Consider the following 22,616-nt stretch of genomic DNA (forward strand, 5'->3'; position numbering starts at 1 on the left):
TAGGGACTCCAATTACATCTGCAAAACCTGTTTACAGCACATGCAGACAGGGGTTCCACTGAATAACTGGAAACTGTATCATAGCCTAGTTGACATCTCAAAAAATTCATCATAATGAAATTAATAAAATTCTTAAAGCTTCTGTGAGTCAGATTGGGAAGCCAGAGTTTTCAACCTTATCACTGGGCAGTTTAGGGACACACACATATGGTGGATTTGGAGTGGATACCTGACACTGGTAGCATTTAGTGAATATTCAGAAAATAACTATTGAATGAACTAATTAATATATTTGGGTGAAACAGCCCCTTGGGGGACAGCTGTATTGTGTAGAGGGGTTTCGTGAAGTTGTTGCTAGAGAGAATATATTAAAAGAACAGTCAGGTTTAAGCATTGTTTTCCTCAGGCTTCAGTCATGCTGTAACAAGAAAAGGCTTTCACACTGTCTCCAAAATGTTTCCCTTTTTATCTTTTGATAATATTGCACGAAGGAAGAATTTCTCCAGCCATTTTCCGTGTCGGACCAGTATCTCATTAGATAGGTATTCTGTGAAAAACAGATTCTGAGGGAGAACAAATTTGCTAAAAACCAACCGGGATAAGCCAGGTAACAACCAGTAAATCTCAGCAGCTTAAAACAACTAAGGTTTCTTTTTCATTCACAAATGTCCATTGCGAGTCAGCAGCAGCCTCTGGTCTGCGTCACTGTTATTGTCTCCTCTCTGGGAGCCAATTGGACAGAGAAGCCACAGTATGGAACAGTGTATGTTGCTGCAACAGAGTTAGAAGACAGCATGGATGGCACCTGTGGCTCTTAATGCCTCTGGCCAGAAGTGACACATACCACTCCTGCTCACATTTCACTTGTCAGATCAAGTCTATGGCCGAGCCCGACTTGAAGAGGGTAGGGAGGATGAATGCTCCTGCAGAGAGGTATACATTATACTGTCCACCACAAAAGTACACCATAGAGCTTCACAGAGCCTAGAAAGTGCTAAGATGTATTCTGAATAACAATGAACACTGCTAATCTGCCAGGGCTGCTGGCACACAGTATTAACCAATTCATTAGAATACAGACAGAACCTTTCCTTGTATTAACAAGAGGGCAATACGTGTCATTAAATGCATGGACTCTGATGTCTTGCCGCTTGAGTTCAAATTTCACCCCAGATTAACTAGTGACCTCAGGCAGAGTTCTTAGCCTTCTAATAAAACTCAGCTAAGGTCTTATGGGACAGTGGGCATCTGAGGAATGCTGATAAACAATGTTCTGGGGTTTTGTGTCATCAGTTCATAATATAGAAGGCTTTACTCCATGTGCTTAAACATCAAGAGTTCAGTGTGTGGTGGTAGGTGAGGGTCATGACAGGAACTAATCAAGGCTATTGAAGAAAGCAGAATGAATGAGGCAAGGGGTGGCACTGGGCTGCCAGAAAGAGCGACGTGGGGGAACGTTATATTTCCATTATAATTTGGAAAGCCAGTAAAATCGAGTCTTTTGAAACTTCTCTTAAAACATTTGGTAAAGTCCAAGTAGGACAGACAGAGTTATAATGGAATGATGGTTGATTATTCTTCATCACAAGAATGCTGGAAATTTAAAGGGGCAACATGATAGTTGCCTGATGACTAGCACTCTTACATTGATGGAATGCTCCAGAAGAGCATTTTACAGTTGGCCAAAATGTGACAAGTACCACTAGCTACATCATTATAGGAGTCATTGTTTTTTTCTACTGATTTTGATAATCTTTTCTCACCAGTTATGAAACAATTGCTAAGAGTTTAGATGTAGAGCAGACAGCAAAGCTTACTAAATTTTTGAAATACCTTTGGAAATATTTTTAGTTTATCTTATTCAATTGATAGCTTAAAGATTTATATTTTTATCTGAAGATTCAAATGTACGTTTTGCTGATTATGTGTTATCTTAAGAAATGTTGCTATACAGAATCACTGATTCTTATAATTATTTTTGGGTGAGGACATTTTTGGACTGGAATAAATGAATCATTTCTATTTATTTAGAGTTTAAAATTGGCTTACTTTTATTTGAAGTTTGACTAAACTTTCTTAAAATTGTTGCATAATTTCCAAATAAACAAAACATATTTCTTTCATTCTTTCAAAATAAGAGACCTAGAGAACTAAAATAATTTCTCAGAAAAAGTAAAATATACTTTTATTGATTGTCCTTCAATAGATTTCTCATGGCATTTAAATTTCTGAACCAAGAGATTTACCTTTATGGAATTGAATAAAATTGAGTAATTTGCATAATAATGATGTTCCCAGTGTTCCTGACTAATAGTTCATACCTATTGTGCTCTCAGCTTGAAAGTAAAATGTTTCTTTGAGATTTGGGGACTTAAAAAATTCTCAACAAAAAGAATTGGAACAAGAGTCCTATTCTTTATCTATAAGTTGAGCAAAACTTAATTATGCGAAGAAAGGGACACCTCAAGTGATGTAACTCTGTGAAAGTCTGCGGTGTCACTGAAAACAAAATAATTACTTAATTGTTTGTGGAAATATGCAGTATTTTGTTGTGGTTTCCACTCTCAAAAAGTTAGTGGATAATATTGTGTCAGATAAACACCTGGATGCAATTCAGATGCCTGAATATACGTTAAACAAAATAATACTGGTACTGTTCATCTCTCAGGTGAAGTAAGCTTACTGACGATCATCCTTTTGGAGCTTCAGGGTAAACAGTGACTATTAAATGGTCAACTTCCAGTCAAGTATGTTACTGTGTTTTACTTTTTTGGAGAAATTGAGAATATATATATATATGGATTTTTCTAATATTCAACATTTATGGGCTGATAAATGAAGAAGAAATTATTCACTCAGTTATCTCCTGTCCAACGTTCATGATCAGCATTTTGGAAGGAACTCAAAAGGCTTTTCAATTCCTAGCATCACAGCAGGTTCTGGTTAAGAAATATAAGATATAATTATTTACTTTTGAGCTAGGTTTGAAACTCACTTTGAAACTTTCTTCTTTTTTTCTGGAGTTGCTTCTTTTTCCAGGTGGATATTGAACCATCTGAACTTGATCCTTGTCAAATAATTCGCCCTCTTCCTTCCTTCATTTCCTGGATAGGCATAGGGCTGGTAAATGTTTCAACTCTATGAATGGATTAATTGACTAAATCTTTAATGAAAAATTTTAGCATCTATTTGCCATGCTACACATATTACATTCTGAAAGCATATTATCAAATTTACCCGTATTTTAAAAATAATTCTGATCAACACTGAATGATAAAATTGGATACTGAGCACTATGATTATAATTATGTAACTTTTCTCTTTCATGTAAATAACTGGTGGTACATTCCATTAACACATCTCAACACAAGGAGAGTTGTCTCTCAGTGAACTCCCATAGGACCTACTATCCATAGCATATATCACACCCTTTAATGCTTTGCTTTGTAATTATTGGTATGGGCATCTCATTTATCTTTTAAGATTACAAACTTCTAGAGGGCAAGACTGAGATATACACATCTTTACATTTTTGAACTTTCCTTAGTAATCCACACCATATCTTGATCAACAGAGGAGCTTAGAAAACATTTGTCAATAAATAAAATGAGAGAGAAATGATAATTTATTATTGGATTTATTCTAAATGTTTGTATATAACAAAAAGTCATATTAGGTTTTAAATTCTAAAAAAGAGCAAAATGAAGTTAAGTGCAAATTCCTGCTCAAATGAAAATATTTTACTTCTAATGTAAACCTCAGATTAATTTAAAATTTAATGTGCTAATAGGAAACAAATATAAAGTAAAATATTCAGATTAATTTACTTTAAAAATTGAAGAATAAATTTATATATTTAAGTTAAATTTTGATTTTGAAAAAGAATGTTTCAGGCTTTCTCATTGCCAAATAATTTTTAAAAGAGAAGTTCTAGGATAGATATGGCTTGAGAGTTTGGTGATGAATTCTGGGCTCGAAACCAAAGCAATGCTCAATATGGGCTGTTGAAAGACACAGGAATTCTCTGCTTATTCATTCTTTAGGATTGAAACTCAGACAGGAGAAGCTACAATGCAAGCACGTTATATCTTGGAGTGGTGATGCATGCTAACAATGAGCAGAATTTTAAAAATATTTGACAAAGATATTATCATACTTTTACAAGGCAAATGTGAACAAAGAACATACTTCTATGTTTATACACAGAGGATTTTCTGTGAGGATATTACTTATAGCGAAACCTTGAGTCCTAAGGGCAGCAGCTTTTAATCTTTTTTGATCTCAGAATCTTTTGAGAATTTGAGGAAAGCTGTATACCTGTTTCCATAAAAAGTATGAAATATCAGAAGTACATTTTGGACATTAACTTTAGGGAGTTCTTGGACTCTCCAAAAACTCTTCCATTGGTCCAAGCCAGGATCTCTTTTTCTGTGAGGTGCCCCTCATACTGGGAAGCATGACTGGACACACATATGCTTCTGGTCTGAGAGCTAAAATAAGTTTTAGCTCCTTTCATCTAGGTCAAGCTCCTAATTGTTTCATCTTGTCTCACCAGTACAGTAATGAGATGAGGCAACGAGAATGAGAGCCAAGGAAAAGAGCAGGCTTGTTTCCAAGGTCTAGAGCAGAGCTTGCCAGAAGATTCCTTATAAGTTTTTCTAAGGTGTTTGTGGAGATAGGGAGGGATGGAGGAGGCATATTACTATGTTAGTTGCATAAAAAAATTTACTCCAAACAAGCAGGATGGAAAACAAATTCAAAAGGATTACTTCAGAAAGGAAGCCAGAGATCTCGTCAAGATGACAGCATAGGAAGACTCTGAACTCATCTCCTCCCATGGACACAACCAGATTACAACTATTTTTGGAAAAATTACCCTGGATAGAAAAGTGAAAACTGGGTAAAAAGAATCCCCACAACAAGGGACAGTCCTGACTAAGGCGGAAGAGACAGAAAGTCCTTCTAGAGAGAAAAAAGCCACCTTCAGGAGCAACATTTTCTCCACTGGCCAGACAGGAGCCACCCTAATGTACGCAGCCCTCCCTGGAGGAGTGACGTTCTGAGTAGGGGCCTGATACTGCTATAAGCATCCTTCAGATTCAGCACAACTGAGACAAGGGTCTTACTATCTGGCTACATCGGCTATTAACTGCAGCTGGGGATCCCCCCAGAAAAGCTATCAGACAAAAGTTGAAAAAACCTGGGTTTTAAAGGGCTCATGCACAAACTCACTCATCTCAGAGAGCTACCTAAAATCACCAGAGAGCAGACTGACAGTCCTTTGGTGAAAAGAATCTCACCTGGTAGGCTCTGGGTGTATCTTGGTAAGAGGAGGGACCTTTCTGGAGACTGAGACATTGGTGGTGGCCATTATTGTCACCTAGTCCAGGCGTGCTGACACAGACCCTGGCAGATACCATTGAAGTTCTTCCCCTGGCTTGTTAGCCCAGGTGTCTGCCACACCAACTAGAGTGCAGATTTAATCGAGTTCAGCCAGGACAGGCAGCCCGCCCTAGGGACCAGCCCCACCCAAGAGCAAGCCCTCAGGCTACTTGTCAGCTTGCATTGACTGGGTGCCTTGATTCTCTAGAGGCAGGCAAGTGTGTCTGCTTCTGTGGGGCAGGGTCTGTGTGAGTACCAGGTGAACTGTGGGGGGCATTGGTGGAGAGGTGGGGGCCTCTGCAATGGGGTGTCAGGTATGCTCCAGGGGATTGGGAAGTGTGCACAAACCAGGACTGTGTTGAAGGTGTGTGTGTACCTCTGGGGGTAAGTCTTATCAGCAGCAGAAGAGCTGTGCTTCACAAATAGCTATAAAAAGGATCAGCCCCACCTTCCAAAGCCTGAAAGAATTGAGTGCTCCCATGCCTAGGGCCAGCCTCACTCAGTTGCAATCCTAAGAGAACAGACAACAGCCTTGTAGGCCTGAGGACTATAGCAACTGTAAGCCCCTGAGCTTAGCAACCAGCTACACTGGGTACATACCCATTTAACAGGAAAACTGCAACAGGAGTGTGCTGTTAGACCTTGTAGCCAATGGTGCTGAGGTGCCCCAAACCAGATTTACAAACAGCTGGCCAGGGAAGGAAAGACTAGACTCCCTGGGTACCTGCATTAACAGCAACCCTGCCACAGCAGGAGGACACAAGCAGCCCACAAAGGGGTCACCCCTGGACCATTTGGACTGGTGATGAGAGGGAAGCACACTGCTGGGCCTCAAAATGCATCTCTCACATAAGGCCACTTCTCCAAGATCAGGAGATGTAGTCGACTCACCTAATACATAAATATAATCACAGAGAAAGACACATAATGAGGAGGCAAAGGAATACATCCCAAGCAAGGGAATAGGAGAAAACCCCAGAAAAAGGACAAAATGAAACAGAAATAAGCAACCTACTTGACAAAGAGTTAAAACAAAAACTCATAATGATGCTCACAGATATTGGGAGAAGACTGAATGAACACAGTGAGCTCAACAACAAAGAACTGGAAAATATAAAAAGGAAGCAATCAGAAATGAAGAATACAATACTGGAAGTGAAAAATTCACTAGAGGGACACAATAGCAGAGTAGAGGATACAGAAGAATGGATTGGCGAGCTAGACAAAAGCTTAGAAGAAATCACCAAAGCTTAACAGATAAAAGAAAAAAGAATGAGACAGTATGAGAACAGTCTAAGGGAACTCTGGGACAATATCAAGTGCACTAACATTCGTATTATAGGTATCACAGAAGGAGAAGAGAGAGACAAAGGGGCAGAAAATTTCTTTGAAGAAACAATAGGTGGAAATTTTCCTAACCTAAGGAAGGAAACAGACATCCAAGCACAGGAAGAACAGAGAGCTCCAAATAAGATAAGCCCAAAGAGGGCCACACCAAGACACATTATAATTTAAATCTCCAAAATTAAAGATAAAGAGAGAATCCTAAAAACGACAAGAGAAAGGCAACAAGTGACAAACAAAGGAAAGCCCATCAGGCTACCAGCAGACATGTCAGTCGAAACCTTACAGGAGAGAAAAGAATGGCATGATGTATTTAAAGTGCTAAAAGGAAAACACCTACAGCCAAGAATACTCTATCCATCAAGGCTATCATTCAGAAGGAGAGATAAAGAGTTTCCCAGACAAGCAAAAATTAAAGAAGTTTATCATCAAGAAATCAGTTCTACGAGAAATGCTGAAGGGACTTATTTAAGTGGGAAAACAATGACCACAAATAGGGATGAAATAATTGTCAAAACCTCCCCCCAAAAAACAGGTAATAAAGTCACTTGTAAAGGTAAAAGTATAGTAGAGGTAGCAGATCAACCACCTGTGAAGGTAATATGAAGGTTAAAAGAAAAAATTACTAAAATTACCTATTTCAATGATAAGAAGGTAATGGATATACACACACAAATCAAGAGATTAATATGATTTCAAAAACATAAAATGTGGGGGGAAAGGAGTGAAAAAGTAGAGCTTTTAGAAAGAGGTCAAGCTAAAGAGTCTATCCACTTGATATAGACTGTAATATACATAGAATATTATATAGGATCCTCATTGTAATCACAAATCTGAAACCAAAAATAAGCAAATAAGACAAAAGAAATGGAACATATTACTAAAGAAAGTCATCAAGCCACAAGGGAAGAGAGCAAGAGAAAAAGACAGAAACAGAGAAGAACTACTAAAACACCCAGGGGGGAAAAGTAGCGAAATGGAAATAAATACATATTTATCAATAGCTACTTTAAACGGCAATAGACTAAGTGCTCCAATCAAAAGGCATAGGGTGGCCAATTGGATAAAAAAATAAGACCCATATATATGCTGCATACAAGAGACACACTTCAGACCTAAAGACACTCACAAACTAAAAGTGAAAGGATGGTAAAAGATATTCCATGCAAATGGCAAAGAAAAGAAAGCAGGAGTAGCAATACTTATATCAGACAAAATAGATTTTAAAACAAAAACTGCAACAAGAGACAAAGGTGGGCACTACATAATGATAAAGGGAACAATCCAACAAGAAGATATAACGCTTGTAAATATCTATGCATCCAACATAGGAGCACCTAAATATATAAAGCAGTTATTAACAGACATAAAAGGAGAAATAGACAGTAATACAATAATAGTAGGGGACTTGAACACTCCACTTATACCAATGGATAGATCATCCAAACAGAAGATCAATAAGGAAATACTGGCCTTAAAAGACACATTAGATCAGATGGACTTAGTAGATATATATAGAACACTGCATCCCAAAAACACAGAATACACATTCTTTTCAAATGCACGTGGAACATTCTCCAGGATTGATTACATACTAGACCACAAAACAAGTCTCAATAAATTAAAGAAGATTGAAATAATACCATGCATTTTTTCTGACCACAAATGTATGAAACTGGAAATCAACTACAGGAAGAAAACCAGAAAAGCCACAAAAATGTGGAGATTAAACAAAATGCTACTGAAGAATGATTGGGTCAATGAAGATATCAAAGGAGAAATAAAAAAATTCCTGGAGACAAATGAAAATGAAAACACAACATGCCAAAATCTATGGGATTCAGCAAAAGCAGTTGGAAGAGGGACGTTTAGAGCAATTCAGGCCTACTTCAACAAAGAAGAAAAATTCGAAATAGACAATCTAACAGTGCATCTAAGGGTACTGGAAAAAGAAGAACCAACAAATCTCAAAATCAGCAGAAGGAAGGAAATAATAAAAATCAGACCAGAAATAAACAAAATAGAGACAAAAAAAAAAAACAATAGAAAATATTAATGAAACCAAGAGCTGGTTCTTTGAAAAGGTAAATAAAATTGACAAACCCTTAGCTAGACTCACCAAGAAAAAAAAAGAGAGAAGGCTCAAATAAATAAAATCAGAAATGAAAGAGGAGAAATTGTAATGGACACCTCAGAAATACAAAAGATAATAAGAGAATACTATGAAAAGCTATATGCCAACAAATTGGATAATCTAGAAGAAATGGATAAATTCTTAGGTACATACAACCTTGCAAAACTGGACCAAGAAGTAGTAGAAAATTTGAACAGACCAATCACCAGTAAGGAGATTGAAACAGCAATCAAAAACCTCCAAAAAAATAAAAGTCCAGAACAAGATGGCTTCCCTGGTGAATTCCACCAAACATTCAAAGAGGGCTTAATATCTACCTTTCTCAAAGTCTTCCAAAAAATTGAAAGGAGAGGAGGCTTCCTAACTCCTTCTATGAAGACAACATTACCCTGATACCAAAACCAGACAGGGACAACACCAAAAAAGAAAATTACAGGCCAATATCACCGATGAACATCAATGCAAAAATCCTCAACAAAATACTAGCAAATCGAATGCAGAAATACATTAAAAAGATCATACATCATGATCAATTGGGTTTCATTCCAGAGATGCAGGAATGGTTCAACATCTGCAAATCTATCAACGTGATACACCACATGAATGAAGAATAAAAATCTCATGATCTTCTCAATAGATGCAGAGAAAGCATTTGACAAGATACAGCATCTATTTATGATAAAAACTCTAAATAAAATGGGTATAGGAGGAAAATACCTCAACATAATAAAGGACATACATGACAAACCCACAGCAAATATCATTCTCAACGGAGAAAAACTGAAAGCTATCCCTCTAAGAACAGGAACCAGACAAGGATGCCCACGGTCACCAGTCCTATTTAACATAGTATTGAAAGTCCTAGCCAGAGCAATCAGGCAAGAAAAAGAAGTAAAAGGGATCCCTACTGGAAAAGAAGAAGTGAAACTGTCACTCTTTGCAGATGACATGATTTTATATCTAGAAAACCCTAAAGAGTCCACTAAAAAACTTTTAGAAACAATAAATGAATACAGTCAAGTGGCAGAATACAAAATCAACATAGAAAAATTGGTTGCATTTCTATACACTAACAACAAAGTAGCAGAAAGAGAAATTAAGAATACAACCCCATTTACAACTGCAAAAAAAGAATAAAATACCTAGGAGTAAACTTAACCAAACAGGTGAAAGATCTGTACACCGAAAACTATAAAACATTGTTGAAAGAAATCGAAGAAGACACAGAGAAATGGAAAGAGATTCTGTGCTCTTGGATTGGAAGAATTAACATCGTTAAAATGTCCATACTTCCTAAAGCCATTCATAGGTTCAACACAATCCCTGTCAAAGTTCCAACAACATTTCTCACCAAACTAGAACAAAGAATCCTAAAATTTATATGGATCAACAAAAGACCCCGAATAGCAAAAAGATTCCTGAGAAAAAAGAACAAAGCTGGAGGTATCACACTCCCTGATTTCAAAATATACTACAAAGCCGTAGTAAACAAAACAGCACGGTACTGGCACAAAAACAGACACAGAGATCAGTGGAACAGAATCGAGAACCCAGAAATAAACCCACACATTTATGGACAGCTGATATTCAACAAGGGAGCCAAGAGCATACAATGGAGAAAGGAGAGTCTCTTCAATAAATGGTGTTGGGAAAACTGGACAGCCACATGCAAAAGAATGAAAGTAGACCATTATCTTATGCTATACACAAAAATTAACTCAAAATGGATTAAAGACTTGAATGTAAGACCTGAAACCATGAAACTTCTAGAAGAAAACATAGGCAGTACGCTCTTTGACATGGGTTTTAGCAGCATATTTTCAAGTACCATGTCTGACTGGGCAAGGGAAACAAAAGAAAAATAAACAAATGGGACTAAATTAAACTAAAAAGCTTCTGCACAGCAAAGGAAACCATGAGCAAAACAAAAAGACAACCTAACAATTTGGAGAAGATATTTGCAAACCATATATCAGATAAGGGGTTAATATCCAAAATACACAAAGAACTCATACATCCCAACAGCAAAAAGACCAACAACCCAATTAAAAAATGGGCAAAAGTTCTGAACAGAGATTTCTCCAAAGAAGATATACAGACGGCCAACAGGCACATGAACAGATTTTCAACATCATTAGCTATCAGGGATATGCAAAACAAAACTACAATGAGATATCAGCTCACTACAGTCAGAATGGTTATAATTTTCATGACAGGAAACAAGTGTTAGAGAGGATGTGGAGAGAAGGGAACCCTTGTATGCTGCTGGCAGGAGTGGAAACCGGTAGAGCCACTATGTAAAGCAGTATAGAGTATCCTCAGAAAACTAAGTATAGATCTATCATATGTTCCAGCTATTCCACTGCTGGGTATTTTCCAAAATCTTGGAAACACAAATACATAAAGATATATGCACCCCTATCATCATCGCAGCATTATTCACAATAGCCAAGACTTAGAAGCAAACTAAGTGCCCATCCGGGGAAGAATGGATAAAGAAGATGTGGTATATATACATGATGGAGTACTACTCAGCCATAAGAAATGATGAAATCTGGCCATTTGTGACAACATGGATGGACCTTGAGAGTATTATGCTAAGTGAAACAATTCAGAGGGAGAATGTCAAATACCATATGATCTCACTCATAAGTAGAAGATAAAAACAATGCCAAACAAACACACGGCAATGGAGATTGGATTGCTGGTTACCATAGGGGAAGGGGGGAGGTGGGAGAGCAAAAGAGGTGATTAGGCTCATATGTGTGGTGATGGACTATAATTAGTTTTTGGATGGTGAACATGATGTAATCTACACAGAATTTGTAATATATTACAATAGACATTTGAAAGCTATATAATGTTATAATCCAATGTTACTACAATAAGAAAAATAAAATAAAATACTTAAAATGGTGAGGGAACACAAAGGGAAGCCACACATTTCACTTCTGTCCTGAACTAAAAATTTTTAGACTTTAGCACCTTGGCCGTGACCCATATCAGTGATTTTCATTTTCCAGAGTAAAATACAGAAAGTGGGAGCAAATTTCTCTAGTCGATATTTCCATTATTGGCACTTTAGAGGATGCTTATTTTACAGATTTTTGCAAGAAAGCCTGTGGCTGAAATGGAGGAAAGCAAAAGAGGAAGAGAATGAAGGCTAACCAATGTGCTCAAACTCCAGTGTGAAAGTGGATCATACTCATATACTCACCCTCAGAAATCCTAATTTAGTATTTCTGGAGTGTAGCCGCCCCGACACAGGAAGGGTTAATAATCACTGGAAAAGCTTGCTAATAAACTGTGACCCGGGGGTGAGAAGGCCGGTTAGCCAATGACGGGTAAGACCCCCTTGGGGGGGCAACCTAAGCCAGGTGGCGGCCGCCCTGGGGAACAGATGGAGAAACGATATCGATATCGGGAGCAAGAGGGACCGTTGCCTAAGAGACCTTGCCTGCTCCGAGATAAAAATATAGGAGCATGGCAATAATATGATAATATCAAAACAGAGGCCAAGGGAGGGCTCCTTGAGAAATCACTAGGAATTCTTGGCATTTGCTAATTACTTCATCCAGAACACCTGTGTATGTTTAACAGATGTAAGCTATGTATATATTGAAACGCTGGTTATAATAAACTCAGAGTGGCCATCAGCCCTCTCCGCATCTGTCCTGATGTGTACATTGGATTGTGACACCGACACTGGAGGGGTGCTAGAGTTTATTCTTTTAATCAACAATCCTTTGTAGTTTTGATTCTGATAAGATTTCAATATGTGTACAATATTTTGAAAAACATTGAGCTATGGTGCAACGCCCAGGAAGAGCAAATTTGTCAGAAGTGATCAAGTATGTGCTTGTGGGGTGTGTGTGTGTGTTTCGGAAGGAGCTGGTCGAGATTTTACTCTAAAAGTGAGATGGCAGTCAGAAGGCAGTATTCATTTACGCATCACATGTTTACATGCTGGGCTGTTGTCTAGGCGTTTGCATCTATTAGGAAAAAATTTCTTACCTTCATGGAGCCTAAACGTTAAAGGCGGGAGGAGTCAGAGGGTGACTAACACACTTAATAAATTATATAGTGTGTTAGAAGAAGAAAAATACTATGGAAAGAAAAATAAATAGATCAGGATAGGGAGATGAGAACTAGCTGAGAGGTAAGTTCTAATTCTAAATTGGGAGGTCAGGAATAAGCCTCAGTGAGAAGACGACATTAGCAGATTTGAAGAAGATGAGGAAATTGACCATGAAGATGTTTGAAGAAAGAGCATTCCACGAAGGACTATCATGGGCCCTCTGGGAGGAGTTTAATTGGTATGGGATGGGAGTAAAGAAAATGAGAGGGAGAGCAAAGAACTAACTGGTTCTTTGTAATTACTGTTCAGGTAATGTAAAGCCTTGTAGACCATTGTAAAGACCTCGGTGTTTACTCTGAGGAAAATCAAGAGCCATTGGAAGATTTTCAGAGAAAAGTCACATGATCTTCCTCATATAATTAAACAGACACGTCGGCTGCTGCGTTGAGAATTGACTATGGCTGGAAGTGCTGGGGGTTATCAGTAGAAATGTGGGAAAAATTCAGAAGAAGAAGAAAATGACCATCAGTGGTGGTGAGAACTAGTAGAAATCTGGACATATTTTGAAGGTAAATAAAAAGAAAACTCGAGTAAATGTGAGAGATGAGAGTGTGATAGAGGGGGACAAAGAATGATTCCAAGGTTTTTTGTGTCAGCTACATCAAAGGATAAAATTACCATCGACTGAAATGAGGAAGATTTTAGGAGAGAGGATGATAAAACCCTCCACTTTACTATTCCCAATCACAGAATATTGCACGGTCAGTGCCACACAACATGAGTTTGCCTCCTTCATCTGTTATATACTAGCAATTTACTAGCAATTTGAACAACTCATTGAGCCCCTGTTTTCTCATCCTTAAAATGAAATGACATCTGTCCTGTTGACCTTGTAGCCTTTTTTTGTGAGGAACAGCTGAGATAATAAATGTGAAAAATTTTAATGTGTTATATTAGAAACTTTTAAGATTTTATAATTTTACCTAGACTTCTTTAATAGTTCCAAATTACTGTGAATTTTTAACTTAATTGTAGAAATGCAAAAAAATATAATGGTACTATTTGTTTTATAATTTGTTTTATTTGCTCTATAATACGTGCCAGGCATTGCTTAAAGCAATTTTAATATACTGTTTCTAATTCTTATGGCAACCTTACAGAGGCAGAAATGAAGTTCAGGAATTTAAGAAAATTACCAAGTTCACGTGAATAACAAATAGTATAATAATAAAAATTTAAATTCAGATTCTTTCCTTTACAACATACAACCTCCCAGTAGATAGAAAATCACCAACTAAAACTGATAAATTGTTGCCCTGTTGTTTTAAAAAAAGGTTTACAAATAGTATTATTTCATTAAGAGAACAATAGCAACTAAGCTGAGGATAAATGACCGCGAAGATGCAGAGCCAAAAACTTAATTGTACAGTAAGGCAAATTTGAACATTTTATGTGTAGGAACACTGAGAAAGGGCCAGCTGAGATTAGAAAGACTATTTCATGCGTATATTCCGGAACTAATTTTTCTGTTAATTGAGGGAATTCGATGTGTTCTAGGGCTTTTTCTAAAGTGTAAAGACCCTATAATCCTATTGAATTCATACAGTGAAATGTTATTATGCACTTCTTCAGGATTTTCTTCTACTAAAATAATAGTACTTGCAAAAGACATATTTGTAGTCACTGTTGGACTGTCAGACAAAGGTAGGCTATATAATTTTTATGATAGCAGAAGGGGAAGATAAATCACTTTAAGAGCTTTTGTCAGTATAATTTCATTTAATAACTGAGTTTAATCCGTTTTGGTTTTGGTTTTATTTTCTAATTTGTTCCTTTATAATATCATCTACCACTCTTTCCTTTTCCTCTTGACCAAAGATAAAAAATGCCCTTGTTTTTGAATGGGAGAGCAGACAGGAAATTTTGTGTCTTTTTAATAATCCATGCAATTCATAAATGTCCCTCCGTTGGGCTATTAATTATTTTCAATGCATAAGGTGAAGTTGGAGTTTAAAAATACTACTTTGATTTGATGTTTTGATATTTTTGTTATTAAAGCAAACAAAATTAAGTAAATTAACTATTAACATCTTTTTCTCTTCCTACACTGCACTGTGATCTTTTCTTTTTTGTTTTTTTAACGTTGCTCACCTTAAAGATTTTTATTTCTCCTTTTATCTTGCCACAGACTTACTTCAGTCAAATATCTTTTATTCTTTATCAGAGGGAAACAAAATATTTTAACGTGTTTCTTTCAAATACTACAGGTTATGTGTAAAGGTAACATATCTTACTCCTACTTCTAAATACCCTCGTTCATTGGGCTACACCCCAGGAGGCCAGAAACAGCTGTTCCTAAAATAACCTTAAAGGTAGTGACACAAACATGAATAATCAATACAAGATGAATTAGTCATGGTATTACATGAATTCTCCATCTCTCTAGTTTAATTACCCTTATTTATTAAGTAGTCATATTTATTATTATTATTAACTTGATAAAAACTAATATAAAATTTTCAAATTTGTTGCCTCTTTTCATCCTTATGACAACTCTTTGGTATTGGCCCAGAAGATATAATTATCCCAACTTATTGATGAATAAGTTGAGGCTAAAATAACACATTTTGGAAATTTTGAAGGGCTATTATTTATCCTATAATGTTTTCATCAAAGTCCTCTGAATCATCTATTGCATGCTTTGGCAAATGATCTCCCACAGCACCAAATTTTTCTTAACCCCATATGCCCCATCGGACATCAACACATTGTCCTCACAGCTTATCATCAATACCTAGTGTGTCCCATTGAGCTGGTTCCACCCTTACTTTTGTAATACAGTGTGGCTTCCTTGTCTCTGATTTTGGTAGCCTCTTCCTATATATCCTGGTAAGTGCTGCTTTCTGTCTTAGGTCTGTGTGGTTAAGTTAATTTGGTGCAAATTTGATCCTATAGAAAGCTGAAATGAGGGATAAACCATGGAGTTAGAATTTCTGCAAGTTCATTTTCATTATTGACGTGTTTAATTTTGACAAATGAACCAGAGCGAATTTGAGGGCATAACTATATTTGTACTATATGCATATTACATTAAATCATATTCATAAGTACGTTATGTCCAGAAAAAGAATGAGTAGCTTAGTATGATAAGCTATTTATGTATTTATATTAACATTGATTTGTTACTTACTAACTCATATTTTATCTGCTAGATCTTGTGAGCAGATATTCATTGATAGATAGTCAAGTTTTTAAAATAAGATTTATGACATAAAAGATAACGGATTAATTGAAAAACTTATATTCCTTAAATTTCTTTTTCAACAAATTTAAAAACGTCTTTAAAAGTCGAGAACTTCTATTTGGCCCATTTGCAGAGCTCTAAATAGTGTAGTTTAAATTTCTTGGCTAATTTAAAATTTCTTGACTAATTTATAAACTAAAAACAACACTTTCTAGTGCACAGAGGGTTTGAGGACAAGGGGTAGGAAAGACTAAAACTCTGACGTTGTTTTGGTTTGTAACCCATTAATTTGTTTTGACTAATTTCAAAACTAAAGTTTAAATGAGGGCCCAACAAATTATAGCTCTCACTTCATTATGTTCATTAGCAGAGAATCTTTCTATCCCTCAAGTAAACTCTCCCTTAAAGCAGAGTTCCTCACTGTGCTTAGATATCCAAGCTACAGCCTGGTCATTGCCTCTCACCAGCCACAGAGGCATCAGGAACAGGTGGCCTCCCTCCCTCTCCTTCCTTCTTCACTCTGCTCCAGTCACACCGGATCCTTGCTTTCTGTGAATGCGTCAAGACACGTTCCTGCCTCAGTGGCTTTGCATGGGCTGAAGCAACCTGGAAATGCTTCTCCCAGAAAGCCACATAGCCTTCTCCTTCACCTGTGTCAGTGTTTTGATAAAATGTTACCTTCTCAGTGAGGTCTTTCTAACCCCACTCACCACTGGTACTTCCTAAACCCCTTTCCTCAATACTATTCTTCATAAAATTAGAACAACACACACATATATATATATATATAAGTAGATATATCAGATTATATATAACTCTGGATCTAGTGTAGCTCATCAAACATTATGCTTCCTTTTGATTTTCCCCTTTATGTATGAATGAAAAGAATATATTTGTGGAGTTAAAAAATACCATAGCCAATTCTCACTGTTCTTGAAGGAAATTGAGTATGCATCCAGACACCTTTGAGGACACTTAAATTATCTTAGGTATGTAAGAGAAGAAACATTATTTATGCATGGAGCTTAATAGCTCTTTCATTCTCCATCCTGACAAGGAATGTTCTGGAATTGTCTGGTTAGCTTCTTTCTCTTTACCCCATATCTGATGATACAAAGAATAGAAGGAGCAGTTTTATTCTCATGGAATAACTGATCAGAATTGAAGATGAACTAGATCTGCTACCTGAATTAGATATGTAGAAGGATAGTGAGTGTGGTGTTTTGAGGGTGTTATTAGGTGAGAAGGTACGGCCCAGAGGAGAGGGGGGATCAAGAATGCAAGATGATGGGATGGAATATGCTGCCTGAGGAAATCAGTTCAAGAAAGCAGAGTGAGATGCTTCTATAGACAATGTGGTATTAGCTAATCAAAAAGATCAGGCAATTGTTAATATGAGTTGCTGTGGAACACCTATTTGGTGGGATGCAAATAAAGGGTAGAATTCTGTTTTGGAAGCTATGATTCTTTAAATTTGATACTGTCCTCAGACTACATCACATGAGTCAGGGCTTGATACTCATATTTTACTATAGAGTAGCAGTGAAGGAATAGAAATATTCTGCTGCCATGGAAATGTAGCTTAGCTGCACGGCATTGTGGGAATATCATTCAGCTTTCTTGTGAAGGACATAGACTAGCCATTGTTATAAACGAAGAAAAAGTGAGAGAAAATAGAATATAACCTTTGATTCATGAAAGTTGAGCATTGTGCCTCTTATTCTATAAACCACAAGTAGTTTGAATTACACATAGGAAATAGAAATTATCACATATTTGTTATTCCTAATTGTGTTAGAGCAAGAGAATAGGCAGGTAACTTCCATATATGCCATCAAAGTATTTGTCAAGATGTAGTTCCATGCAAAGGACTAAACCTCCCCTAAATATCAATCAATGAAATTAATAATAACTCTTGAAAATGGCCAGGATATTGATTTGAGTCATTTGTTATTTTCATACTCTATATCTTATTAAACGGAAAGTAGAAAAATAATAATCTGAGGTTAGTAAAGAGCTTACCAAAACAGCAACATACCTTAAAAAAAACAGGTGAGGGAATATTTGAAAAACTGGAATGCAAGGAAAACAGCAGGCCCAGATGGCATGCACAATAGGGTATTAAAGAGAACCAGCTTGTGAATTTACCAGATTAATCTGCTTCAGTCAGTAATAAATCATGAATGTCTGAGTGAGAGGACTTCAGTCCATTTAATGGAGGAATAAAAATCATACAACCTATCTGAATTGAAAGAAAAGTGAGAATGAATTTTGCCAGAGAACTATATACACAATGAGAAATATTTTCTACAAACACATCAAAAGCAAATATATAGTAAATTAATAAGAGGAAGCATTTAAGAAAACTATATGAATTTTACATTTGCTTTTTCCAAAAAGAAATAAATGATTCTATTTGATACTATAAGTTTAGTAAGATTTGAAGCCTAAACAATTAGAACAATGCAGCAAGGATAAGATAAGGATCTAATTTTCTTTGCTGGGAGAATTTGATACAATGCATTTTGACAGACATCTTGGAAAGTAGTTGAATATTGCTTGAAAAACTTTTTCCAGTAGCTGAAAAATGGGTCAAAGACATTGAGTAATATCAATATATTTAGTGTGTTTTACTGGCACTTAATTTTATATAAAAATGTAGATATTTTAATTTTATATAAAAATATGGATATATTTTATATAAAAATGTAAAGATAAGATACACATGTATGTAATAATGGTAATATAGCTAGATCTTCCTGACAGCATGGTGTAGTAGTTGTAGTATTTTGTTTTTTTAATATATGAGGTGTTATTGTTCATGGTTGATAGATTGTAATCCCCTCTCCTTTCCTTCTCATGGCCTTTACTCTTCTGTTTACGTGAAGTGTGAACTGTTGTTCTTGCTAAATGAGTCTGTCCACTTTTCTCTGAATACTAAGTTTTGAGAAGAGATGTGTATGAGGTGCAGGTATGTCGGGGGTGGAGGGACCTCTCATACACACATGCAAACACGCATGCGCAAAATCGTTGAGTAGAGGAAACACAGAGCTGCAGTTCAGAAGACTTATCTTTCTTCCATTTCCCTAATAAAGTAATACAAGAGAAAATAAAGACAACCACAGTCATCTTGAATGCTCACTGTGTACATTGTCCTTGGTCCTTCAGATACATTGTTTGTAATCAACCCTCCTGTCTGTCCCCATTTGACATATGAGGACACTGAGTCTAGAGAAACTTCAGTGCCTCAGGATGGGCCAATTCTAATCATAACAGAGCTTTAGATTAAGCTACTGCATTCTTTCCATCTTAGAACAGAGTCAATAATGGGGACTTTCCAAAGGTCACCAAATAAATGCTGTACTTTCCTCTAGGTTTATAAAAAAAGTATACAGTTTCCTCAATAGCATGGCAGAGAGACTGTTTTTTTCTGCCTCTTTCCTATTTCAAGGGCTTTGGGAGTATACATTCTATGCCATTAGAGGTGTGTTTTCAACTTGAAAGGAAGTTATTTAGCAAAGTGAATGGGTGGCATTAAGTCATAACACCAGGATTCATTAGGGAAAAGAACTTTTCTCCATAAAAGGAAAGTACAAGACATGATTGGATGATGACGACTATGAGAGACATAGGGTTATTATTATTTTTTAGTTGAAACCTACAAAATGAGCACCTTCCTCATCTCTCAGTGTGTGTTGCAGGTCCTCCACCTCTGGGGCTGCAGCACTGTGTTAGGCTCTGTGGGGATCAAGGAAGGTAAAACAGTAAGAGCGATGGAAGGTGAAGTCTATCACATGGGGAGAAAATGAGGAAGAAAACATCGGAAAGACCATTTCTATGATGTTTTGTTGTTTGTAAGAAAGAGGTTTTTGGTTCAAACTCACTCCCCTTGGCTCAGGTCTCTTTGGACTCCTCATCTTCCCCAAGTGCAAAGACTTCCTCACAGGTTCTTCCTCCATCTCCCCTTGTTCTGCCGCCTCCCCCTGGAGCCTCAGAGATGAACATAAACATAGGCAGACAACAACAACACAAACATCTCCTGGGAAAGGAGATCCTCATTTGTTTTATCCTTTACTGAAGCTAAAGGTCAGACGTGTATAATCCAGGCCACCATACCACTTTTGCATTAAAATAAATAAGTAAAATTTAAATCCAAAGCCTGTGTAGCTTCTAGGGCACCATAAAAGGCTGGCTGATTTATTTTTCTTATGCATTGCTTTGCATGAGCATACATATATCTCCTTATCATTTGGTTTCTCTTTTGTGATTTTCTTGTTCACCACCTCCTGGCTGCAACCTGGCTCTTGTTTCTCTTTCTAAGTCATCTGTGTTGCAGTTAAATTAGCTCCTTGTTGGCAGTAAATGGGTTATAGAAGAAACTGTCAGAGTCTACGTAGTGACAGTTAACTCCATATTCTTTGTGATTTGGGGAGGTGGGGAGACACGCAACAACAATATAGAGGTTTATACTGCTGTCTGCACTGCTTTCCTCTCATACTGAGCTAACTCACATGACAGGTGCCAGAGGCTTCACTGTAGCCTGGATGCATTAAGCTGCAGCAATGCTGTGTCTGTGTTTATATTTGTACAGACATGATCACTGATGATCCTTCTGAAGACTTACTAGCCTGGTGTAGGGATAAGTCCCTGTTCTTACTTGAGTGATTACTTCGTGTTGTGGACTGTCTGTGGCTTCTTTCAGTCTCAGCAGGGCCACTGCAGTGATGGGTGCCGACGGGTAGCTCGTTGGGGAGTTAGTTGTATTGGACTTGTGGGTTTCACATGGGAGAGTTTCTTTTGTTGTTTTTCTTTTCAGTTTGAATGTTGGGTCTTTAAAAAGATGAGGTAGCTACATGGAAAGCTGCTCATTTTGGCCAAGGGCTTTCAGTAAAAAATATATTCATAATATGAATGACTCTTAGTCAACAATATTCTTCCCTTACCTCTAGAACCTTCCAGGTTCTCGTTTGGCAGTGAACTCTTTTCAAATTGCAGTTTGTATGAATGTTTCAATTTCGGGTAGCCTGAAGGAGGCTCTATAGAGGCTCAAATAGGCCCTGAAATTTGCCTTACAAAACTTGGTCCCTAAGCCATCCTGAAGCTTCCTTTCCCTAACTCTTGGAATAGTTTATTTGATGCCCTAAGGACAGAACGCACGTTAGCCACCATCTTTGTTAAACAGCTAAATTCTCTGCCCGTTTTTTTTTAAGTAGAAATTTAATGCTCATACTGCTCAGCAAGCTGGCTTGCATGAGTGTTCTGAAGATTAGCTAGATAATATGATTCTTTTAGTGTTAGAAATGCCATATAAGTTATTTCCTTTGTGTTAGTGTGTATGTATATATGTGTATGTACACAAATATAAAAATACATATATGACAAGTATATGTCTATATATCCCTTCTTTCATAACTTTTATCTTTTATAACACTTTATCCTTTCTTTTATAACTTTCATAATCTGATAGCACTTAATATGTGACTTGTCCATGGTACACGTTCAAGTAATTCTTGAATAATTAAATTGCATGTATAATTTGCTTTGCTCTCCCCATTAGTTCACTCTCAATCACTTCCTGCTTTCCACATTATAATGACATTTCTACATTGCATGATATTATCAAAACACAAGTATGACAAGGCTCCCTAACCCTTCCTTCAAACCCGTGAGTGTCTTCCATTGATCTTAGGCCACAGAGAGCTATTTTTCAACATCTTATGAGGCCAGGCATTATGTAACACTTGCCTACCCCTTCAGCCTCATCATGGACTAAAGTCTGTGACTGCATTCCGGCCACATGGGCCTCTGTCAGCTCCTCATACTGGCCATGCCTCCTCCCACCACAGGATCTTTGTATGTGTCGTCTCTTGGCTGAAGTCCTCATCTCTGTGCTCTTAACACCTCTTCTCCATCTTCGCTTGCCCTGAACCTACTCAATCTTAAAGGCATGAGTTAAGACACCATGAAGACTTTTATGCTTCCTCTAGTGGGAAAGAGTCTCTTCTTCCTGTGTTCTACCAATGAATTTTAGCTATATATCTCATATATCATTTATGATAATACATCTTCCACAATTTTATTAGAATTGTAGTGAGGCTGTAAAAAGATTTCCCTTAGTGATGCACAATGGACTTCCCACAAAGAGAAAAGGTCACCTATTAGGAGTGTGATCCACACAAGCAACTTTTAAAACAAACAAACAGTATAATCAGTTATGAGTTTTAGAAAAATGAGTTAGGTCAGCAATACTTGAGAGACATTTTTGTTGGAGATTAGTCTCTGAAGCTATTGTTAAAATAAAGCTTTTGTTCAATCCATTTTATCATTAAATTCAATTTCTTGATTGTGGGATCCGTGTATGATAGCCTTTGCATAATTCACCAGCTCAGTGATCTTAGCTCACTGTCTTACAGGTAGAAATTTGATAAGTGTGT

The sequence above is a fragment of the Equus caballus genome, chromosome 8 (genome assembly GCF_041296265.1).
Source record: "Equus caballus isolate H_3958 breed thoroughbred chromosome 8, TB-T2T, whole genome shotgun sequence".
Classification (NCBI taxonomy): domain Eukaryota; kingdom Metazoa; phylum Chordata; class Mammalia; order Perissodactyla; family Equidae; genus Equus; species Equus caballus.